Source organism: Poeciliopsis prolifica, unplaced genomic scaffold (assembly GCF_027474105.1).
Source record: "Poeciliopsis prolifica strain line A6 unplaced genomic scaffold, Auburn_PproV2 SCAFFOLD015, whole genome shotgun sequence".
Taxonomy (NCBI): Eukaryota; Metazoa; Chordata; class Actinopteri; order Cyprinodontiformes; family Poeciliidae; genus Poeciliopsis; species Poeciliopsis prolifica.
This window is the reverse complement of record NW_026562390.1, coordinates 3425831-3451067: the sequence shown is the minus strand read 5'-3', so window position 1 is coordinate 3451067 and position 25237 is coordinate 3425831. Positions and strand designations below refer to the sequence as shown.

The 25237-nt window shown below is 35.5% G+C and overlaps 1 protein-coding gene across 1 annotated transcript in view; it reads right to left on the bottom strand.

Annotated features, from left to right (window-relative positions):
- il11ra (interleukin 11 receptor, alpha) overlaps positions 1-19581 on the bottom strand; it is a 47183-nt gene extending 27602 nt beyond the window's left edge. Inside the window, exon 1 of the mRNA XM_055040727.1 lies at positions 19443-19581. The gene's annotated coding sequence lies outside the window, so the exon portion shown is untranslated. The remainder of the gene's footprint in view (positions 1-19442) is intronic.
- Positions 19582-25237: the final 5656 nt, after the last annotated feature.

Below are 25237 nucleotides of genomic sequence, written 5' to 3'. Positions count from 1 at the left end.
AAATATCTGTCAAAATAAGAATTAGCAAGTCAGACTTTGAAGGAAACCAAAAATTATCAGCTCATTTCTACCTTCTGTGGTACTTATTACCAATCTATGAAGGCCTCATAGATTGGTAATAGATTATTTTACTCATTTTTATTCGTTGGCTTTTAACTGAAGCAATTTTTTGATATTCTGTTTTATCTACTTGTGTTACTGTCGTTCCTGTGCAGCACTTTGGTGCAGTTTTATACCTGTTTTAAAGAGCTATATAAATAAATTTGACATTGACATTTGACATGTACCGAACAGCAGCACTGTCTGGCTGACCACATATTAGTAAAAAAAAAAAAAAAAAAAAAAAAAAAAACACGGAAGTACAGAAACTTAGCAAGAGCTACTGATTAACAATAACAAAAAGTTAAAGTTAGACTAACCATTCCTGTAAATGGGTCTTTAGCTTTAGTTTTCATTTTTCACTCAAGAAAGGTAGCACACATTGCTCCAGTTTAGCAAGGCTGAAGCCTTTAAGCAAGAAAACCAAATGACCACAAACTGAGTTGCCAAGCAGATGTTGTCCAATGGAAGCTTCATGACTGCCAACAAGAAGAAAGCCCTCTTCTTGGGTTTTAACAGTGCATCTATTGTTCCATACAACCCACAGTTTTTGTGTTGCATCTATGCTCCAGCTTTATACTGTCTGCTCCAGCTCTATACTGTCTGCTCCAGCTCTATACTGTCTGCTCCATCGTCATGGTAAATGCAGTCTCTATGTGCACAACACTATCCACATGTAGACTCACATCTAGTAAAGAAAATGCTTTACGATAAAAACCGTTTCCTGTTCGCCTCGCTGTTGGTCTTGGAAAGATAAAGTTGAGTCTTTGCCCAGCATTATTTGTCGCAGTTCCAGTTGTTTAAGCTTTTTAGCAAACTTAGGTGATTGATTGTTTATTTTCTGAGGCCATTTTACTGACTTAAGATCAACACGCATCTGCTTTACATTTATGTCTAATGCTCTCATTTTCCTGATTTTAGGATTAACACCTTCAGGTGCCCCTGGGCGTTGAATCTCAAAGGCCTGTTGGCACATATACTCAGGAACTAAGTATATTCACATACCATTGTAAACCATCACACATAAAATATACCAGAAGATAATCATAGTATTTATATACATAAAAAAATAACCAATTAACTTTCCTAAACATAAATCCATCATGTTAGGATCATTTCACAAAGCACATGAAGTGAGAATCTCTTCAACTGTTTCAGCATGTACTCTGACTTTAGTAATATTTACAGTCACAATGGATTACTAATCGTAGTACGGCTTTCTTATACACATTAATCAATATATTACCTACACACTTTGATCACCTCAAAAAAAAAGTGACAAAATGTTTCACTTACCAAACACCCCTCTAATTCAAGGTTTTTCTAAAGTCTGTTATTGGAAGATTAAGCAACTACAATAAATATACCTCTATTTTAAAGTCCATTATATGTCTTTACCAGGATAGAAATAGATGTGGATGGTGAAGAGCAACATCCATGACCTTAAGAAAATGTACTAATAGAATAATTTGTGTCCATTCATATTATTTTTACTGTTGTTGTTCATATTTTATTACACTCAATCAATGTTATACTACCTCATTTCGTTTACTACTGCTCAAACTAAATGCCAACGTTAATTTTTAACACCAAACTTGGTGTGTCTTGTTCACATAATTGTAAGACAGTATGCCCCATAAGAAATGTTTTTTTATGTAACTCAGTATCGTTAGACCATGGTAAACTTTAAATGAACAGGTTTTCATACTCTTTTGAAAAGGAAACATCACACATCACCAAATAAATACAATGGAAAAAAGCGAGAAAGGAAGAATTTCCACAAAATAAATTGAAACCATAAATCACCAGAAGACGCGATTTTATCGTTCTTCTTGACTTTATCCGTTTTACCAGTGATTAATTGTCTGAAGTTCATTCAACGGAAATCAGCTGGGAGTATTAGAATTTTACCGTAAACCAAATTTTATTACAGTGTTTAGGAAAATACCATAGCGATGGTGTACTGGTTGTCAAGAGACTACCAGCCATGCGCATATTGACCCAAAAGTCAACTTCTCCATGCTCTGACAAATCCCAACCCTCACAACAGCATCTATTAGCATAAATTGGCTTTCTCCTTATATTGTGAGGATTGTTTATGCTGCTTGCTCAGCAAGTGAAATGCAGTAGAACCGTTTGACTCAGTGCAGCTACTGGCCAAAAGGAAGATGATGGTCCAATACACATCTGCTCTTTGTGAGCCAATGACAGGGTATTTAAACAGTACTCCTCCACATCTGTTCTCTGTTATTCCCCCCAAAAAGTTGCACACAGAGGCACATATACAGCACAAAATGATTTGTGATCACCACCATCAGCTACAGATTTGACAACGAAATCTAAAAATATTTAATAAAAAAAACCCAAAAAAAACATGTTCTTTGCATTTTATAGTAAGAAAACGATATATCTGTTTGCCCACATCTGGAAATGGATGAAACAAATGAACAGACACACTCAGAAAAGCTCACACGTATTGCTTGTTAATCTTGCCTGATGTTAAACTCAAAAGCAATAAGGTTAGTTCTGCTCTGCCACGCTCCTCCGATGATCTGCTGGGAGAGCTGTGAGTGTCTGAATCTGTGTGTGTGCCTGTGCCCGGGTGCACATACTAGCACCATAGACTGGCGCCTCTCTACTGCTGGAAGTAATTATAAAGACATAAAGCAGATAGTTGAAGATTGCTGTTTGATCCAACACTGAGACGCTCTCATGTGCATAAACCTATACGCACAATATTCTAAATTGCATTGTTTCAATTTCAGAAAAAAAATAGGTATTACTTCCATTGACACTATATTATTAGTGTAAGAACTGAGATGACAGAAGTGTTCTGAAGTTTTACCCAACAAAACAGAAATGTTGAGCTGTCTAAGCCCAGACATGTCAGATGGCAAGTGTTGGTCGTAATGCCTAAACTGCAACACCACGTGCTCTCTGGTTTCCATAGTATGCCAACCACTTAGAAACAAAAATGTACCTAATGCTGAACTATGACTTTTGCCCAACAGTAACAAAGATAGTTTTGTGCATAATTTGAAATAACACTTTTGGGAGTTTAATGTGATGTTGAGCAACTCGTGAAGGTGAGAATGAGGTAAGATGAGCCATTTTTCATATTTACATCAAGGCAATCTTAGTTTGGTGGTCTCCATTGTCTGCTTCTGCTACTGCAGAGTCAATTGTAAAATATTACAATGAATAATCTCTAACCAAAAGTGAGGCTTGTATAAAATATTCAATATGCTACATTGGTTAGCTTTGCTTACATTGTCACCAATGCAAGAAAAAGGCAATTAAAACACAAACATCAAAATTTGAGACACCATAAATATTTTGATAATTTGTTACTATGGGAAAACAACAGAGGATGACAAACACAGGTTTATTCCCTACAGTGTGGAGCTGCAGGGTTGTCAAGCATACTAAATGCTTTTATTGTATTATGTTTCAATGTAACGTTTGAAGTTTGCCATCTAAAAATACTTGGATTGGTAGAGGGCATAAAATCCAGATTGTAATAACAGTTTTACTTAAAATTGTTGAGTCAACAGCTCTATAGAATAAACATATGCAATATATAATGTGACATTATATGAAAAAATGTTACTCAGTAAAGAGTAACTGATTAAAGTTTCACAACTAATGGTGCTCTTCCGCTGCTTGCAAAAAAATTATGACATTTGTTTTTTTTTTTTGTTTGATTGTATTCCACAGGAATGTTATTAATAGAAGCAAACATTTCTACAATAACGCTAAGAATTAAACTAGATGCTGGGCATATTTTCCCTTTTCTTAGCAGTATCCCATTTTTAATTTCAAATATTTGCCTATGATGCACTTAAATCCCACATGAAAGTGGTGGAAAATTGCTTGATGTAAAGAATGTAACAGAAATATATTTTGTTTTTTCAATAAACTGTTGTTCAGTGTTATACCAATGTATGTAATTCTAATAGAACTTCATTCAGTGAGAAATCCCCACTGCTGCCTATTTTGTGGTAAAATTCTGAAAACCATATACACATAACATATTATAATTACTGTTATTTAAAACTCCTTCAGGTTGCTTTTCATGTCCTTCCCTATTTACAAAGTCAACCAATGACTACTAAATTGCAGCTACAAAGGGTTAGGATTTGTACAATCTCTGAATTTAAAGTAGAAGTTTAGTAGCAATCAGATCATTAGGAAATTTGTAATTTTGCAGGCATTTTACACTCATGGCAATACAACTACAAGAAATAAAACCTGCAGATAACAGTCCTAAGATTGTCAAACTATGCACTTGTGATTCTTAAGTAAAGCAATGAGAAACATTTTGTTTACAAAAAGATATGAACGTTATCATCCATTCATTCCAGCTCATCCTTTCACAATCACAAATTATTTTCACATAGCTGATAAGAATTATTAATTAAAAATTAATGACCAGCTTTGGCAACATCATTATATTCAAATAAAAAACATATTTGCATACCTAAAGATAAGAGAAATGCTTTCGGTTTGCAAGGTCAATTCGCAATACAGTGCCCACAAAACAAGAAATAAGCAAAACCATGAAAGTCATATATAAATATGTCCAAGATGCAATAGATAGACCTGTTTATTGGGAGATAAAAATATCCATATGTATGAGAAAATAAAACAGAAGTTTATTTTTCCTCCTAGGGCTCATTTTAATTTGAGCCCTGATTTATGTGTGCTTTACTCTTGACTACCAAATGACCTTTACACTACTGACAAATCTCTCACCATGAGCCGAGTAGGAAGGAAAACACAGCAAACATACACCCAAATTACATAAACATGTTTGGGCACACACCCACATACACACACACACACACACACACACACACACACACACACACACACACACCCACACACACAGACCCACACGTGATATAGTTATCCCTCCCCCCACCACCCACACATATTTCAGCTGTCCCACACACACATATACACACACACACTTGCACGACCCCTGCTTGCTAGAACCATGAGTCACTCTGCTGGGAACTCCATGCTTTCCCCATTACTACAGACTGGATGACTGACTGTCCTGACATGTTGAAGAAGACAGGTAGTTTAGCTGCTAACAGAAAGACAATGATGGACATAGGTAAAAAGAGGAATAAAAGACAAAAGGAAGCAATGAGATTAAAATGAAATAAAGTATTTAGAAAGATAAGAGGAGAAGAGCCAAGGCAGAGTTTTACTGTATTTTATTTCAGCGAGTCGAATGTGAACTGGGGTAAAAACATTTTGGTTTCCATTGTTGCAGTTAAAGACTGACAAAACCTTGGGGGAATGGAAGTTGTATGTTTATTTAAACATATAAAGAAGTGGTCAGCTTCAAATGAAGTTGACCACTTCTTCTCTTGGATTACAAGCATGAGCAGCATTAGCTATAGTGCCATCCTCTGGTAGGACTCTGCAGCCTCTTCTCTTTGTATCACTATTGTTTTCTAGAGGTTGCTTTTTTTCCCCCTCTTTAGATTAGTTCAATGTGCTTTGCAAAGGAATATAAACCTAGTAAGTGGAACAAAAATGTAAATCCCATGTGAAAATAAACATGAGAGTTGCACTTTCTTTACACAGACGGTGGAGAATGGTCGTAATGAAGTCTACATTTAGTAGTTCTTCTACATAACACACACTATATTTAAGCATTTCTATAAGTAGCTATTTATTGAGTGGATGTAAAATGTTTTAAATGGTGGGAGGTTAAACATTCAAGAGGTGAAAGTAATCATGCACAACGATGCCAGTAGGAGTTCTGCTGGCATTTTCCTAAAAGATGGTCTTCAAACAGGGTAATGAGACCCAATGACTTTCTCAGCTAACCATATCACACCTCAAGTTCTTACATGGCATTCAATATGACCGCATAGAAGCCTCTGTAAAAAGAATGCATTTCACTTAATCTTCCTGGGGAAATGTATTTTCAGTTTAGATTTCTTGGCCACATGTATTGTATTAAGACACAAGAGGAAAAGAGAAATTTCCAGAAATTTGGTTTTGCTGACCCTCCCCACAGGGACGTACATTGATGTACAGACCCAAAATAAGTTCAGTAGCATTTCCACAATGTGGGACTGAGTGTTGTCCACAGACCAACTCAAAAACTGTTTCCCCTTCTTCTCTGGAGTTCATCCTCATTAATGAATGGTATCGTTAATGATTATACTGTTTACCTATGATAAATACTCAGTGACCTGCTTTTCCTGAATCTGGAAAATAATCATTTATTAGCAAAGAAAAGACAGAGTGGCTGAGTGCATATCCCTGTGGGACTCCACTGCTTAGTTTTCTGAAACACGCAGTCATCTGGTCTTTTGAAAAAGGCATCCAAAATCCTTTCTGAACAGACAAGGTTTCACTTTAAGCCACAGGGGATAAAATCTTGGCACCAATGTCCATTTTCTCCTGGAGTGATAAAATACTGTACATGGCATCCAATAACATGACGTAGTATGAGGAATGTTGGAAGATCTCATTAAAGGATCCACTGCACTCCATTAAAATAGGTGACTGTGGTTTTCATAGCAATATGCACAGCTTGATATAACATCAGCTCAAAACTGTGAATATTGTATTCCTTGTTATGATATCTAAATATATCCATATGTTTTTGCATATTGTTTGGGAATATTCTTTACAGACACTCTTTAAGCTTTCCCTCGATCTAAAAAGTCATTTTTATCACCCTTTTTGTATCCTTGGTAGTGCTACAGACAACTAAGATTTCTCTGTGAAATCTACCTTCAAGTCAGCAGCAGTAGAATCTTTCAAAATGTCAGCTGAAATATAATTTGGCCCTCAGGCTTTATGCGGGTTGACCCTTTATGCGGGTTGACCCTTCCCATTCTGTTCCAGTCAGCTGTGAACGGTCTCAACACCTGCTCACGCTTTGTTTTCTTTCCATGGCTGTAAACACAAGGTGAGTTTATGTCTGGTGAATGAGCACTGACAACTCTTTTTAAATTATTTAAACACAGCCAAGGTGTCCATATTGTATCTTGTTCATTTATTGAGAATATTGGAGACAATTACTATGAGTCAACTTTTGTATAAAAAAGTGTCCTGAAATATTTATTTTTCCTTTTTTAATGGTTTCAAGTGATATTCAAAATAAGTCAGCTTTTTTTTTTAGACAAGTGTAGGTCTGAGTGGCAGAAAGCTTTCTTAACCAAAGATCAGGCTAAAGAATCACACAGTAAACAACCTTCACACACTCAACATCTGATTAAATCTAAATAACTCACTTACAGATTGAATCACATAGTTGAGCCCCTGTAGAATATAAAGTGAGGCAATACACTTCAGGCAGACTTTGGGGCTAATGGATCCAAAAAATGCTGAGCTGAAATGAAATCTCAGGAGACTTTCTGACTTTTCAGTGAAAAGAGCAAACATGTCACACTTGAACTAATGCACAGAAACTTTAAATTCTTGCTTTATATATTCATTTTACAGAAACAAAATCAACAACCTCTCAGAGTTCTTAGATTGCGCGTACAAAGCATACGCAACACAATTTGCAATGACGTTTCTTTCAGCATGAACAAAAGTCCAATTACGAGAAGACCCCTCCATCAGACTGCGTGGCTCCAGGAATAGCGCTGGCTTCACAGGGAGCAGATTATCCAAGCTTGAGATGGCACAGGAGATAGAAAGGCTGATTTACAGAGCACCTCCATCATTTGGTTGAAGTTTGTTGACTTTAAGATGCCTGGTGTTTGTTTGTGTACACGCATACAAGCATGTGTGAGTGTGTGCGCTTGTGTGTAGATGGGATCCAAGAGAAAGATTAAAAGGGTTGTTCATGATCAAAGGCAGAAGCAGATGAAGGGTGGAGTTTAACCAGAGAACCCTCTACATGACCACACTAGTTTGAGGTATTAATCTGACTTCGAGTCAACAGAACTTTTACCTCAGTAAGAATACACTGCAACGTGTTTGCACCTGCAGAGATAAGTTCTAATTGATATATTTTTTAAAACTCTTTTAAAACTATGACAGCTTTAAAAATGAAGAATCACATGAATGTAAATTGATAGAAGCTGGACTTAATTCTAATTTCTTTTTTTTTTTTTTTTTCACGCAAGACTGAACACAGGTGAACTCCGTACCATCTCCTACTTTAACTTTATCTAAATCTTAAGGCAAATGTTGACACAAGGAATAGACTATTTAACAAGCGACAAAAAGGAGGTCATGTGGTCATCAAATAAGTTTATCATCAAACAGAGAGGAACGCTTCTCTTCTGTGATACTTTGTGGATGTTTAAAGTGATTTACAATACATTTTTTCACATTTTAAATATGTTCCCTGAAAGTATAGTCTTATGTAGCCATTTAGAAATTCTAGGGGATGGCTTTTTAGATTATGTTTAATATGCATTAAAAACATCTGCGTGTAGACGTGGTATGACAAGAATGCATTTTTTCAGGCTAGATGATTACTCACCACAATCTAAAACAAATGTTAATCTGATTACTTTACAGTAAAGATCCTTTACTTGCTAAATTCAGTTTTTCCAAACACTGTTGAAATGATCTTATGTCTGTTTGACAAACAACCTTAACATCTGCTGCATAGCTGTCATCAGCATGGCCTTCTCTTTGTCTGAAAAAAAAAAACATCTAACAAAATGTTGTCGGCTGCAAATGCAGAGGCCACCATATATCAAGCCAACAAAGCTGTCGCTGGTTTTTGACATCTGTTTGTAGTAAAACAGCTCTCAATCAGCCATTTCTGATTCACTGCAAGTTTGGAAAATCAAACAAAAGTTAGACTCAAGAGATTAAGACCCGCGTGAAAAGAAAAAAAAAGTTTAACACATACATCAATTCTTAATGAGAAAATGTTTTTATAAAGTTAGTTGTTTATTATAGAGAAAAACTGGATGGTGAATAAAATTCAAATTGGTCAACTTGTGACTGGTGGATCAGAAACCAACGATGATCTGTTTCCAATTAGTAATTTTACAATGCCAGCGTATCAACAAAACTCTTCATTTTGCAACCTGATGAGAATACTGACAATTTGCTATTTTTAGTATTGGTGAGGTGTTCCAACATGAAGCAAGAAGAAACGTCAGAGGAAATCAAGATGGCAGAAAAGTTGAACAGAGTACAAAAAAGTTGCTGTTTTTTTTTTTTGAGCTTTCAGTTGTTGCCTTGAATGATGCTGGTTTTGGAAATTTAATTTTATCTGTTTTCTGTTAAAAATCTGTTATTGCAACAAGTGACAGGTGATATAATAAACTGTAATCCATTAACATTAGTCAAGTCAAAGCTTTCCAAAAGCTAAAAATCAGAAATCTACCACCAAGTTCAGATCAAAAGCTTTCTAATCATTATTTGTTCAGCAAGAGAGGATACATAAAGTACCACATCGGTTATATAATGCAATAAAAGTGTCGCATATGTAGTTCAGTGAGGACAGAGAATCCACTATCGTAATATTGCAGAAAAATGACTATTGACAGTTTACTTTGAATCTTCTTAAACTTGGAAGGTCAGAGAATAAAGAGAGCACCCACACCTCCCAATGTACAGTCCTGACATGAGTCATCTGAAAAGCATCAGAACACAGCAAGATAAAGAAACACCGATTAATCTGAACACCAAAATATCACACCAGAGTTATGTTTAAATAAGATCTAGTTGCATTTTAATGAAATTCGTCCGTTTAAACCAGTGACTAGTTTTTACCAGCTAAACAGTTGGCAAAACCTAAAAAACATACATATTGTGTAAACATCAATCACCACCAACCTATAAAAACAAAACTGGCTTATTTGTTTGCAAAAACTGAACAACTAGTAATTTGTAGCTGTAGCTGTAATTCTATAACAAAGCAATACCAGTGTAGTCATAACTTTATACTCATTTGTTTTTGTCACCTGTCTGCCAAATCAGATATGATCATCATGCTCGATATGATCCATTTATCCTTTAAGTGTGCCAATGCTCCATAAAGACAACAAACACAGACAGAGCTAAAAGAGAGGGAGTAGACAGATGCTCAGTGCTAAGAGGGAAACAGAGCGAGAATGACAGGAGAGAGCAAATGTAAGAACACAGAATAAGACAAAAAGACAATAGAATATAACTAGGGAAAAGGAGTAGTATCACTGAAACATCATGCACATACTAATTTACTGTATGCTTTATCACAGCACACACTTACCATCTTCAGACATGCCAGCAAAATCCAACTGACTGTCACATAACTCAAACAGACAAGTCCATCAAATATACATCACCACCACAGTGAAAATAGTCACTTCCTCACAAGAAGGACATGAAGGAAATATGATTACTTCTTAGGGAACTATATCCATTATCTAGTCACTATTAGGCACTAAAATAACACTTGCTACAAAAGAAGCATCCATAAATAATCAAGCTTATTAGCAGAGAATCTTTTGGGAGTTTTTTCTTTTTTCCAAGGTTTTTGAGGGCTCTAATGGCCCTTTTTCAAAAGTAAGCTGACAAGAAAGAGGGCAAGACATGCGGCAAATGTCGCCGGGTCCTGGGATCGAAAGATTAATTAAACTCAGGAAGATTTAGGTTTTACAGTCACTTCTTGTTGGCATAATAGTTTTCAAAGTCACATCTGAATCAGCATATGAACGAAGGCATGCTTTTTGTCAGCATTGAAATATAGTCTTAAATTTACAGTTTTAAAACCACAATTCTTTCCCCCCATGTGTTTTAGACAATTCAAAGTTGGATTGAAACACTTTTTCGAAAAGTGCTCAAGATGACAAGCTTAGTGTTTTTCATGAACTATTCAGAAGTTATGGTTTGTCATGCAGTCACTTGCTTCTTTCCACAGTAACTGTGCTCACACAATGTTTCAATAAATGAAGTGTGGTGGAGAAAGACTGAGAAGAAAAAGGCCCAGAATGTTGTGGGTCTGGCACTATATCAATGAAAAGAAAAGCTGGCATATTTTACAATAAATCAAATTAAGTTTGTATAGTAGTACAACATCAACAATGACTTTACAACAACTTCAAAAATATTCCTGTCATTAAAAAAAAGACTGTGTCAAAACTAAAGAAGCGTCACTCATAAGTCTTAGGCAACCAACTACAGCAGATAGCTAGGGCTATCTGCTACCTGAGCATATAGCCCAACTAATCATACTGTTAATATTAGCTTGTTTCATGTGTTATTCATTAAGGAATGAAAATGAAAAAAAAAAAAAAAAAAATTACACAGCTCAGCATAAGAACTTGAAATTACTATTATATTTAGAGAAAATAGTAATAATTCTAAATAAACATGTTACCATAATAATTAGTTTAGATTTTTATTTGCACTAGTTTGAATAATTGTCACTTTTCTGTCTTAAAAATAAAATTAGCATGGCATTGAGGGCAGTGGTCAAAATAAAGCTCACAGAGCAGATGGTAACATGATGATACAAAATTCAGGAGATAGGAGAAGAAAATCTGCATTCATGAAAATCAATTTCACCAATGCCTTACTTAGCAAAAATACTACTATCAAATGTTTTACAATTTTTGGAGTCTTAATTTCAGTGAAATGTAGTTTTACTGGAAACTATTTCCTGAAAATAGTTTCCAGAAAAAAAAAAAACAACAAACAAACAAACAGAAATTTCATGGAAAAAGCAATAGAAGTACATAGATATGTTATTGTCTTTATAGACTTGAATATGCAAAGCACACTTCCTCTTCTGCGCAGTTGGGACAAATGTTGCAAAGACACACATGCTTGTGTGTGTAGAAACGTTCCTACAATCCTCACGAGATGAAAATTTACCTTTTAACTAAAACAGCAATTGAAAGTATAGCCTTATTTTGTAGTTTATCAAAATACTAGCGCATACATCATACTTTCTAAATAAAAGTGAACTTTCCCCATGTGAGAATAGGGTTTCCAGTTGCTATTATGTTACATAACAACCAAAACTATAAAATGAAAATTTTTGCATGGGATAAGTACAAATGCCACAACAAGAAATGCTATAATGAGAGACATAAAAGCATAGCACAAAGATGAATTACAAAAGCCCTGGCTTTGACTTGTCCTATTAGCTCAAATATCCGCAGCCTCCCTCTGAAAATATACTTCGCTGATTTACAAGATTAAGAAGTATTCAATGACAAGTCTGATTAGAAGTTTTTAAAATAGAACATTTCAGAAATGACAGTAATAGTAAGCAAGACCACCGGCAGGATGAAAGTCAATACCAACAAACTGAAAAAATCTGGTGCATTTTTGCCTGACAGTTTTGAAAAGCAATCCTGTGTTTGCTTTAAGCTGGTCTGGTAAATAACAGTGAACAAAATTTGAAACCAACACCATCAACAAGTTTTTTCTATGAAAGACTATTTTCTGTACCTGTTTGTTTGAAAAGGTGATCAAGCACATCAGGGACTGTCTGGATTTCAGGGTTATTCGACTATTAAAAAAAACTTTTTTCTGAATGGAGGCTGTTAAGTAACATATTTCCGTCACCATGATCTAAATGCATATTTATCTACAGAGAAAACATTTCTTCACTTACCTAAAACATTAAGCCATGCAGACATAATATAAACATGGTTTATGCAAATTTTAGTTAGTTCAATTTTTTGTCAGCTCTTTTGTCAAAGTACACTTTGTAAGAACTACATGAATTATGAAATGTAAGTCAACCTACTGTCTTCCTTATGCAATATCTTATTATTATGTAGCTAACTTATCAACTTAAGTTAGTTAGATGAACCTTTGTGTATCTAATGTATCCTGATGTTTGTGGCTAAGTCTTGGGAAGCAACTGTTATTTTTGCTCTTATGCTACAGAGTTAAAATGCATTTTACACAAGATGCCTATAATTGTCATTTATAAGTTTCCCCTCCCAAGCTATTGAAATCTGCATTTTCAAATCCTCCAGAAGAAGCTGGTAGTGAACAATGTTTGATTTTTTTATTTGCATTCCTTAATCAATACAATTTAAATCTTAGCAAAAATAAATTGATTAATTACATAAGAGAGTGAAAACTGAACTCTTCTTCTATAAAAACAGGTGTTTACCTAAACCTAGAATGAAACACTCCAGCATTTTCATATCTTCCGGCTGCTTCAGTCACATATTAATTTAGACATACATGCAAAAAGAAAGCCAAAAAAAATAAGAGTTCGAACAATGCTGTGGAAATGTGTGTTCTTTGTGCCCTGGCAATAATTGAACTTTGAAAAATAAAACTAAAGGTGTGAAAATACCGCCTGATTGAAGTGGAGTCAGTAGGGTTCAACCAAGCCAGCATTGAAGAATGGAAAAATGTCTTAGTATAAACTGCTTTGGTGTCTTCAGAATAGCTGTGAATGCTAGAAACCTCACTAAAAACCAAAGACTTGTCTCTTCTAACCCTTGCAAGTTATTACAATTAGATGTTTTGTTAAAATTTCTTGCAGTTAACCAAAACTCCCTTAGTACTTGAAATTGTATTTTTTGTTTACTTTAACTGACTAAAACATCTTCAACACATTACCAAAGACTATTCTTAGGGATAAATTATTTACAATTCTTCCTCTTTGCTCTCCACTTTGAATCAGTCCTATATCCCAGACAATCCTTGTTCAACTTCTCTAGATTTGGGGTCTTGCTGTTGACATTACTTTGGACTTTGAGAATCCAAAGTCTAACGGCATAAACAACATCATTCAAGCCAGTGTAGAAATAAAAAAAAAAAAAAGCTAAGTACACTATTCAAGAATAGCCTTGTATTGCTAATAACAATAGTCCTGTTAGCAATACAATGTATCCCAAGGCTTTAGGAAGAAAAAATATATACATTCTTTTATGTAATTTATCCACACTGTAAAAGAGGGACTGGCGTTTTTACAGCGCCCGCCCACCCCCCTCATGCCGGCAGTGTTTTTATTTTTAATTTTTTTTATCTTTTTAAAATCTTATATTTTAAGGTATTTAAGGTTAACCAAAATGCAAAAAAAAAACGAGCTTTGAGAAGCAAGTCCTGAATTCACATATACATTTTAAGTGAGGCTGCAGCAAGCTTGTGAGACTTGTGACAATCCATTCTTGAAGCAAATGTTACAGAATTATCAAACATTAGCAGAGATGCATTTCCTTGATAATGGAAATTGCAACCTTCACTTAAATATTCAGAAGACAGTCAAAATTTCCAAATTCAGAGAGCTTTAACACCCAAAGGAAAATGGCAGGACAAGTCTGCTCCTCTGTTTATCCTTCCTGTTATCTGCCTTACTCTCAAGCAGCCAGTATAAACTCGACATTTCTCACTGAATTAAAGAAAATATTATTTCCTTTTAAACAGCCCTTAGTAGCTCAGTACATTTTCTGACTTTCTGAACATCTATGAAGACTGAAAATGGTGTATTTTATGCAATAAGAACTTGGACGACAGTAGCACCTTTGATGAAGCCTTTCCTGATCAGAAAAAAAAAATTGGCCTTTAATATTTCTGTTCATTGGAAATCTGCTGTGAAAACCACTTAATGATTACCTTAGAAAAGTGTCAAAATTGTAGTATAAAAGTAATGGAAAGGCCAACCAAACCCAAAATATTGGCATAAAATAACTGAAAAGTCCAATTTATGAAAGTATCAACCTTAGAAAGAGTAATGCACTACTACAAGTAGTGTGGCAAACGCAACAAGAGTTGTAATAAAAAAAGGTCAGAAAACCCAGAAGACACTTGACTCTGTGGCTTATAAAAAGCTCTGACAATTGTAAAAGTCCAAAATCAGGTCAACAAACTCCGATTAACAAAAATAACGAGGAACTCTTTGTTAAGATCGTTTCAAGAGTTAACAGAGATTCCTTAAAGTTTGACTGAAGTAGAAACTGCATGAGCAGCAGCACAGAGGGATACAGACCCCATTCAAGGCCCCTTAAAGTTGGTTTAATATCAAGGGCTGGCTCTTTTGTTTCTCCATCTCTCACATACACACCAAGTGCAGAATGGCCTCAGACCTGGCACGCTGCTCTCAAGTTCTTGGAGCAGATTTCTCTCTAATTTGGAGTTGATTGCTGTGGGCCCTCTGTGAGTGACTAGTGAAATATGAGTGTGGAGTGAGTATGGAGGCTTGGACGTCGTTTAGGGCTCTGTGCATTTGATTATATGAGTGTGCAGGCACACAGCCAATGGCCAGTCTGAGTTTGTGTCTTTACATGTATATTGTACGTGCTTGTGTGGAGCTTCTATCAAGGTCTATGTGGAGCCAGAGTGTTTTTTTTTCCTGTGCACATGTGGTTTTTGGCCAGAGCTAGTGCAAAGACTCAGAGCAGTCTGCAGGGAAAGCGAAAGGCAAAGCAGAATAATTACGTTGCTAAATCCAGAATAAATTATCTGAAAGTTCGTTTATTCGTTTTATTTATTATGCCCATTTTGAGAGTTTATCTTAAAAAGTTAAACTAATAAGAAGTAACCAGAGAGAATTCTTTTGATGAAAGTCTTCCAGTGAATTACTGTAAATTCAGAAGGTGACTCACTAATTTGATCCCTCCCTGATACAAAACTGGATTTTGCCAAATCAAACTTTAGTTTTAGTCTGAAGATCTCTTGATACTCATTTTCTTTGTTTGGTTGTGTAAGTGGGGGTTGGAGGGTGTAGTTTTGTTTTGTTTAACTAACAAAACAATCATCTTTAAAAATGGTTGATGAAAGAAAACGGACGGTCAAGCCTTAAGATTTGTTCCTACTTTTACCTTAGAAATTGAAATAATATATTTTTTAAATGAATTAAGTACATTTTTATTTGTACAATACTAAAAATTTATGTTAAAATACATGTTTACATAAAAGACAAAAAATATAATAAAACTTCTTGAAGCTCTTCATTTTTCTACCGCCATGTCTTGTAATGCCATTGTCAAAGGAACAAAAATCTACCAATGATTCTCAGATTAAGGTGTGCTGTTAAAGATACACCAGACCCATCAATTAGTTTATGTCACATTGCTGTGACATAATCTCCCATCAAATGTGGCCTTTGAAGGATGCAACCTCTGAATATGGATGCAGTAAAGGTTAAAAAAAAAACCCACTTCAGATTCTTTTCTTTTTTGAGGACGCTTATAAAGCCTGTACTTGCAACTACTATGCTTACTTTAACTACTTCCAAAGTTTTACTTTTCCTTTTAGCCTCAGTGTTTGCAAGTGAAAATACCCTAAATGTTTCTTATTTTAGAACCAACCTCTTAGCCAAAGGCAAACATTTATTTTTACAGTCCAGCACGTTTAAGATTAGACTCTGTTGAAGGACATTCCACATAGCGATCATCTTAATTCCATCGTCCAAACTCTAAAATGTAACGAAGTACAGAATGTTTTCTGCTACACCTTTCAATAAAGAAAGACTCAAGGAAGGAAACAATGGAATAGCTGTTTTTCCAGCCATAGCCAGCACACTCACACACATATCAATTTACTGACCAATGTTTTTTTGGATGTGATAAAGTTCAATAGATATGCTCTATGGATTTATATCCTCTGACCAAAAGATTCCTCCATCCAGATCAGTCTCTCCCCCATGTAGAGGAATTCAAGTTTCGAAGTATCTTATTCAATGAAAAATAGCCTTATCTGTAGAATTCAGGGACTCGTCCAGCCTTCCATGTAAAAGAAAGAACTTGGCCTAAAAAGCACGCACATTTGGATGAAATAAGCTTTCTCAGTGGATGTGGTAAGGGAATTTGATCAGGATTATTGCAGAGCACATCTCTTTGGATAATTTCCTGGCATGTTTTATTGGGAGGAGACCCAAAACCCAAACTTCCTGGGGTGAGTATCTCTTCTAGCCAGTAAGCACCTTGGGTCCACTACAAATATCTGGATGGTGTCACTGGGTTTAGGGTACCTCCACAACCCCATCTCAATAGTATAAGCAGCTTCAAGACAACATGTGTGTAAATGACCTGATTAACTTTTCAACAGCTGACAGCAAACTCAAACTACAGATTTCAGGGTCTGGCCAAAAGTTTACAAACCATTTGTCAAAACAAATCTAATGAAATGAGCATTGTTAAGATTTATAGCTTTTTATTTGACTGTTCCTTTTTGTGTTTTATTGTGACAAAGAAGTTCATCACCAAAATGAGTTACAAATAATCGAATGTCAGGAACAAATTACTTTCAGGGTGTTGCCTCTTTCCTCTCACCTTTCAAAAGATAAGCCCGCAGTCTGAGAAAAGTAAAAAATATATATATATTTATAGGAATTATAAAAACAGCTGGGTAATCCTGGGAAAACTCAAATTCACGCATCTTGAATTTATCGTACGTGCACAACAGAAAGAAAATGAAAGACATGATTCAAGAACTTGGAATTCAAATCTGAAGCTAATTTAATGAGGATACATCACTATATATTCCAACATATTGTTCCGGACCATACATTGAACAGTACCAGAAACCAGACCGGTTAACCGTATTTGTGTATACACACTTAGCAAATAAAGAACCCTCTGACTCCATTTCAAGCTGCATCATTTCTTTGAGGCAATGCAGACGCGCCTGGCGTATAAACACAAGTGTTCTGATGTCATATAGCAAGATCTGTTGGTCAAAATCAAATTTTACCACTGATGGGTCCAGTTGCACAATGTAATCTTACGCCTTTATTGCAGCTAGACCTTTCCTAACAACATTATCCTTTAGAGGAGTAATTCTACACCATGAACTTTGACCTACATGCTCATATTCATTAGGAAACATTGAGGAAAGTGCAATAAACTATTCTAAATCAAAAGAAAATATCTTGCAGCAGAGTTTATCCGCTTCTTTTTACGACTTACCTTCCTGCTCTTACTCCCGGGACGCCCCAAGGGTTCATCTTTCTGCTTGGTGTGTTTGCATTCCTGCCGTACTCTATTTAAAGACTGGATCCCTGCACTGGCACAAGGAATGCACATCTGCAGCGAGACCCCCATGCCATTGTGTCTATCATTCTCACAGTATTTCTTTCTAGCAGCATATCGAGTTTGCAACTAGCCCTGCAGGACCTCTGGCAACACAAAATAATAAATATACAACAATAAAAAAGCTGAATCTTGTTTGTTGCATCAAGTGCATTTGGTTGATTTAAGAGTCTCATTTATTCTCTGTCAAGAGAGCAACATTGAGACAACCTTAAGTAAAAATAACGTTTTTAATTATCTGCAAGTCTAACGCGAGTTAGACTTGCAGATAACGCGAGTTTCAAGAATGTCCATTCATTATATCATATTATCCATTATCATTTTGTTTCATTCTTGTTCCAGACATAGTTTCAGCTCGTTGTTTATGTTTTGGTCCAATAAAACTAAGTTTTATTTATCTAAAGTCAAGTAGTTTTAAAATGGCCCAATAGTTTGTTAATATTTTTCCCCAACTATTTAGATAAGTAACAATACCTAGTTTGATAGGTAAGGAGATACTTAATTAATCCATGCAATCCATTCAATTAAAAAACTATTAATTTGGAAGGTTTAGAAACAATTAATTATAAAATTTACGTTAAAAGATTATCTTGTTTTTTTATTGTTGAAAATATATAACTGCACTGTAACAATCATTGTTATGGGTGAATAAAAAGAAAGTTGTAAGTTAATCTGACATGTAAAAAGATAAAACTTTAATCAAAGACTAACTTCACAAAATGTATTGACAATGTATACAAAAATACATTTGAAATAAATTATTTTTTCATGGTTTTGTTTTACAAATTTTCAGTATTCAAATTGGATTTAAGGATACAGATCACTCACCTTTTACAAAGAACATATCTCTTATTATCATTTATCTGTTATTTTCTGTTTGTTTGTTTGTTTTTACCTAAACATATGTTCGATTTGACTGAATTATTTTATTGTCATCGAAAACTAGATAATTAGTTGGGTTTTTTTTCTAAATTGTTCTAATAACAAAACATTAAAAAGTTAATTTTTTTCAACCAGAAGTTGTTTATTTTCAATAAATGTTTTATCAATAACTAAACGCGGTTTTTTTACGTTCAAAGTAAAATCCAAAAAGAAACAAAGAGTTTACACTGTGAATAATTTAAACACTTGAACAAAACACATAGAAGTATTTTTTTTAGAAGCTGGCTCGCTGTGCATTGTAATGTAGAAGCAGATACACTCTAATATAAAGGGAATTATGTATTGTCTAAAACAGTCAACAAAAAGCGATCCAACACAAACTAGCATCATGACAGACCGCCCCACAGAGCAACACGGGAGTACATTTCCCTCCTGTCCGGCGGGTAAAACTTTTCGCCTCCCCCCCTCCGCACAGCCGCCGCTTCATAGCCGCTAATCCCGATTCACAACCCCCGGCAAACTCACCTTGGACGAGCTCCGTGGGTCAAACGGGCATTATTATGTTGTCTTCTTCCATGGCCGTGACTTCGGCGGGCAGTTCTCCGAAGAGAGAGTACACTCGGACTAGTTGGTTGGAGAGCGACAAACGAGATGAGACGGGATGAGAAAGAGTAGGAGGAGGAGGGCAAAAAACGAGGTCAGACGGATCCTGCCGTCTCATTGGAGGAGCTGGTTGTACATCACCCGACAGAGGGGGCGAGTCCTAACTGTAAAGGGATTATCGAGGCTGATCCCAATTCTGAAGTTCAGTGGAATAGGAAAACAAACTGGCTGATGGGAGAAATAAAATAAATAAATCGACTTTAACAAAAACGCATTTGTTTAAAGATTTTGGTTTGGTTTTAGCAAATACATTTTTTTTTATTAAACTTGGTGACACAATGCCAGATTCATTTTGTATAAAAATGTATATTTTTTTAAAATGGCAATGTTTTTTTATGAAAATGCAAGAAATGTAATTCATTAATTAGTTAATTAGTTAATGGTTTATAAAACTATAATTTGTGGAATAATCGTGCAATATATAACCTCAAAAATTATTTGAAAACTGGAAGCAAGATCTGGGTTCAAATACTAAAAAGACTAAATAATATGCATGTAAGCCCCATTTGTTTAAATGTCCCTTAACCAAGTTGTGACCCCACTACACCAATTTTGTCACCATAAACCAAAATCTGGTACACATTTTGTTTGGCCTCTGCATTTCTTATCAGAAATAATAGAGCTTAAACTCTTGGATTTCTTGAAACTGATCAGGCTTTTATACACAGTCCATAAATTTTCAATAGGTTTGGGTTTGGGCCGTTCTGGACGCTTAATGTTAGTGCTGGACCAGTTCTAAAACAAGTTTTGGTGTGTATTTGAACAAATTTTATTGTTGCCCCTTATGTGCCAAAATTCTAACCACTTATCAAGTGATTCAATGTTTAGTTGAATCACTTGAAAACCAAGAAATACAACTTCTGGTCTCTAATATTAGACCACTGCACATAGTGCCAGGCAAGGGGATTGTAGCAACATGCTGTAAGGTTATTTAACTGCCTGCACTTTTGGTGAAATACATAAATTGGGTGCAGATTGCAGTTCTTCACTTCTGCAGAATCAATAGATAGCAGTTGGAACTTGTAAACAATTGGGTGTTTCTGTTTAAATATCCAAACACACATCAGAACTGGAAGGCTAAGTTTCTTCCCAAAGTCCCATCCTTCAGCTTTCCATCACAGTTAAATCCCAACTGACTATATAAAGACATCCACTGTTATCCAGTTGGAAATATTTTTTTTAGCACAAATGATAATTAAATTTTTTGAGCTGGGTTATTTCTGTATTGTAACAATACTTTTTGCTAATAATTGCACACTTGTTTTCTACAAAACACTTTTATTTTGTAGCTGGGAAAATTTGCAAGAACAATGCCTTGGGTTAATGTGCTGAGTATGTGGGTTTCAGCCATAAAAAAATATACATTCCCAATACCACTTGCTTTGTGCCAGCTACTGGAAAGAATGGATGAAGTTTCAAGACACAAGACACAATAGGAATTTACTAGTTTCTTCATTCAACATGCAAGGGACCAAGTAGTGTGTGAGAATCATAGGAGCTGTAGTAAGGCAACTCCTCCTCATGTGTTCGGTCTCACAGAGCAGACCATTCTACAGCCAATATTTATTGCAAGTTTGCCAAATTGTTTGTATTGTGCAGCTTTCCAACAGTTTAAGATTTAGTTTCATGAATCAGGGAGACAATGAAGACATAACTGACCAAATGCAAATTAAGTTTAGATGCACGGTTCTCAAATTGTGCTACTACTACCCTTTAACCTTTCTGGGTGACTGTGCCAATATGGCAGAGTAGTCATCTTGTGATCAGAAGGTTGTAGGTTTGATTCCAGCTTCCTTCTACCACATCTCAATGTGCCTCTGGGAAAGGCACTAAACCCCAAATTGCCTACCGATCTGCATATCAGTGTATAATTGTGTGTGCGTTCGTGAGTGCGAATGGGTGAATATGACTCTAGTGTAAAGACTGAAAAAGCGCCATATAAATTCAGTCCAATTACCATTTAAGTTCAGTCCTTTTAACAGCCTTGCACCTTCTCCAGTTGTACAACTTGTGTTGACTACCTACAATTTATTCAATATTGCATTCTGAATGGTGGTGAAAAGCTAAAAAGCAGACATCGACAAAAATATGAGCAGTTTGAGCCTTTTCCGTTTCTTGGCGCCAGCCAGAGACTACCGGAAGGAGAAGTGCAGAGGAAACTATTTTAAGGTCATCTGTGGAAACTAAAGTGAATAACGATCGACTAAGAGCAGCCCCAGTGAAGTCTTTGTAGGACCGTCTTGCTAAATTGTGAGAAAATGTGGCACAATTTTTCTAAACACAGGACAGAAAAAAGAAGAGGTAATCCAGTTGCGAGTGCTGGTGACAGCTCAGGATTGAAAACCACTGATGTAGAACACTCTGTTTCCGTCTTTTCATGAATGGAAACACAAACAGCTTGTCCATGTTTTCCTCGAATCTGGTCAAAATGTTGACCCTCCTCTGTGAGATGGCATCTTGTTGCGCTTCATTTATCTGGCTCACCTGTTACTCACTGGGTACACACGCTAATAAAATCCATTAGCGCTTCCATCATTCTATGCTCTGGTGGATAATAAACAGAATGACAGTTGCATCTCATTATCTGAGTCAGCGACCTTCTATCTTCCGTGATAAATGTAGGTGGAGAGGGAAAAACACATTTGTCATCGGCAAGTAAACTAATAAAATCCCACTATCTTCATTTAGTTATTGTTAATTGTCAAGATGTCATATCAGATTCCATCAAAAGGCCCTATTTCCTTTCGGGCATTAATATAATTTCAGATTGATGTAAATGATGTGATTTGGAATGATGTGGGTTGGAATAGCATCGCTTAATTTGAACATGATGGCAATAGGAATATGTAAAAAAAAAAGTTTTTATGGCCTCATACTTTTTCACATTTTGTCATGAATTGACTCAAAAGGTAATGGAGTCAAATCAAGGAGAGTCCAGGAGGAAAATCTATTAGTGGATGCAGAATTCTTGAGCCCGGATCAGCAGTCAAATTATTCAATTATTAATCCGTCTTAATTAATGTTCATAGATCTGACAGAGTTGGAGCTGTTTCACAAAGAAAAATGAGGAAAAAAAAAACCTCAGACTCAGCAAGTACAAATGTGAATACAATTCATTAAGGATTATGAATCATTGATGTGACAAAGAGCCACTACCTTGGCATGCTGCTGCAGCAAAACCTGTGCTTTGATTTTGTCACCTATTCTAATAACCTTTTACCTAAATTTCTTTGGGAGCAGTAATGAGGGACTGGTCCCCAAACTGACCCAATTTTATAATTAACAGACTCAACATGCTGAATGGATTTCAGTCAATTCACAGGGCAAACTAGACTGACATCAATTATTGCACTGAAGAGGGGATTTCCAGTGACCAGCCAATCCACACAGACCCCAAGGTTGACCCTGACCATCATGCGGTGCTATAAAAGTGTTTCAGTAAAGTATCTCATTAAGAGCATCAGTTCAGTGTTGAGTAACCATGCGTAAAGGAGAAATGACTTGCTTTCTATTTAACTTATTTCGGTACATTAGCTTACAGTAAGCTGTTCTTATGCAGAATTAATTTTTACATGTGTCAAATTGTGCACTAATTATAAATATGCCTTTGTTCTGTGTCAGTTTGTGTCGTGGGACAGCAGGTGCTTCTTGTTTTCTCACCACTCAGCTATCTAAAGGACCTTTGTCTTTCAATTTGAGTTTGAGCATTGAATCCTTCTTGTTGGGACATCTGCAGATGAGACATCGCAACGGTCAGGGAATTCCTATCTGGCTGAGTCTGCAGTCATTTGTGCCGCTTCTTTTTTTTAATCCCGTCCAGTCAAAATCTTTCTTTTCTAAGATCCTTTTAATAGTCTTTATTGATGTCGCCTGTCATGGCTCTGCAGAATACAGGTGTCAGGATTCCTGGTCTCAAGTACATTTTGAAGATTCTTTTTCAACATTGTACATCATTTATTACTTAACTCTAAGAAGAAAGGAAAGGTTTATTACATTTACGTGAACATGCGTATTATTGTAGCTAAAAAATGCGTAGGAATTTGCTAAGCACAGACTTAAAATTGCTCAATTTCACTTGTAATAAATATGCACAACATTTTAATTAGGATGATGTTTGTTGCTAATTAAGACTCATTTAAATGATAAGAGAATATATGAATGCAAGAGACAACACAATAGAAATACAATTTCAAGATTCTTCTTGCTTTAGCGACATTCCTTTTGTCAGTGGGACATGTAATTATGTAAAAGAAAATGTTTCTGTTCATACAGACAAGTTTATATTGAGTTTTGACTGTGAATGTCTGTCTTTGTCTGTCCTCTGCTGGACATGGTGAGTGTTTACACACAGGGTTGATGTGATTTTAAGTTTGTGGATTCGATTCAATTTTTATAACATGTACCACACTTCTTGGCACCTCTGGCAAAGACAGATAAATTTAGTAGATTAAATTAATGCTCTTGCATGGGCTAAACTTTGAAAAAAAAACTAACCTTTTTACTGTAATAAATTAATAAGTTGGATAAAAACTATTCTGAAGGTGTTAAAGCCACAAAAATTGGTACTATTGGTATGAATGGATATTTTTTGTAATGTTAATTTTATTTTTTCAAAATTGAAAAGACAGTTGAATTTGGCATTCATACAAGTCATGTGTAATGTGTGGTCTTTTGGTGACAAAAGGGCTAAAAAGGAGCAGCAACTCTCATAAACTTAGCCATAAGTGACTCAGCCACAACTGGAACAGTGTCAAAGAAACTTTCACAAAGAGTCAAGTTGACATCTTGACTTTTGTGGCAATTTTTTTTCAGTTATATGTCTTTTGAAATTATTCATCTCATGCCTATGATATGTGTTTTGTTACACTGTTTTATGAACATTCTCAGACCGGAACTTGTCTAAGCTACAAGCTGAATGAGTTTTTTCTTTATCCTTTTACTGTTGCTGTAAACAGATGTGCTTCATCTCCATAACAACTAATTACATGCTATTAACATACCAACTGGTAGGCATGCCAGAAAAAAGCCCGATCTGCATGACCTTTGCGAATTGAAATGAGGAGTTTGCTAAATTCGGCACGTCAGATGATACTAAACCTGATGGCAAGTTTTGGCATTATTTAGAGGACAAACATGTGAAGAATCACCAAATGCATTGCAAAGAGTGCAGCTCTTTACAATTTTTCCTAAGATTGAAAAAATTTAATAAAATTAGGTTGACTATGGAAAAAGTGAAACTTGGATAGCACTGGGTTTTTCAGCAGGCTCTTGATTCTATAATTAGATCACATCAACAGAAATTCTTAAAAACAAAATAAAAAGGGCCTTATTCCAAAATGGATCATGAACACAGGAATGGACAAGCATTCCTCTCCATGCTAAAAAATAATTTTTATGGTGTTTTAGTAGATGTTGTCTGATTTGCAAAATGGGGTTGAACAAGATACTCAATGTGAGAGTGCTGCAGTTATTGCTTAGTTCAAAACGATTAAAAAGTGTTTTCAAGATAATTTTTCTGTCCACAGTTTTATAAAATGAAGAGTTCTATTTTCTTCTCTGTGTCATGCCATTTTCATGTAGGCAGCTTTTAGTACAAAAACAGGTTTTTCTGATATTCTTCCAGCAGTGGGAGTTTTGCGGTATAAACATGTGGGTTA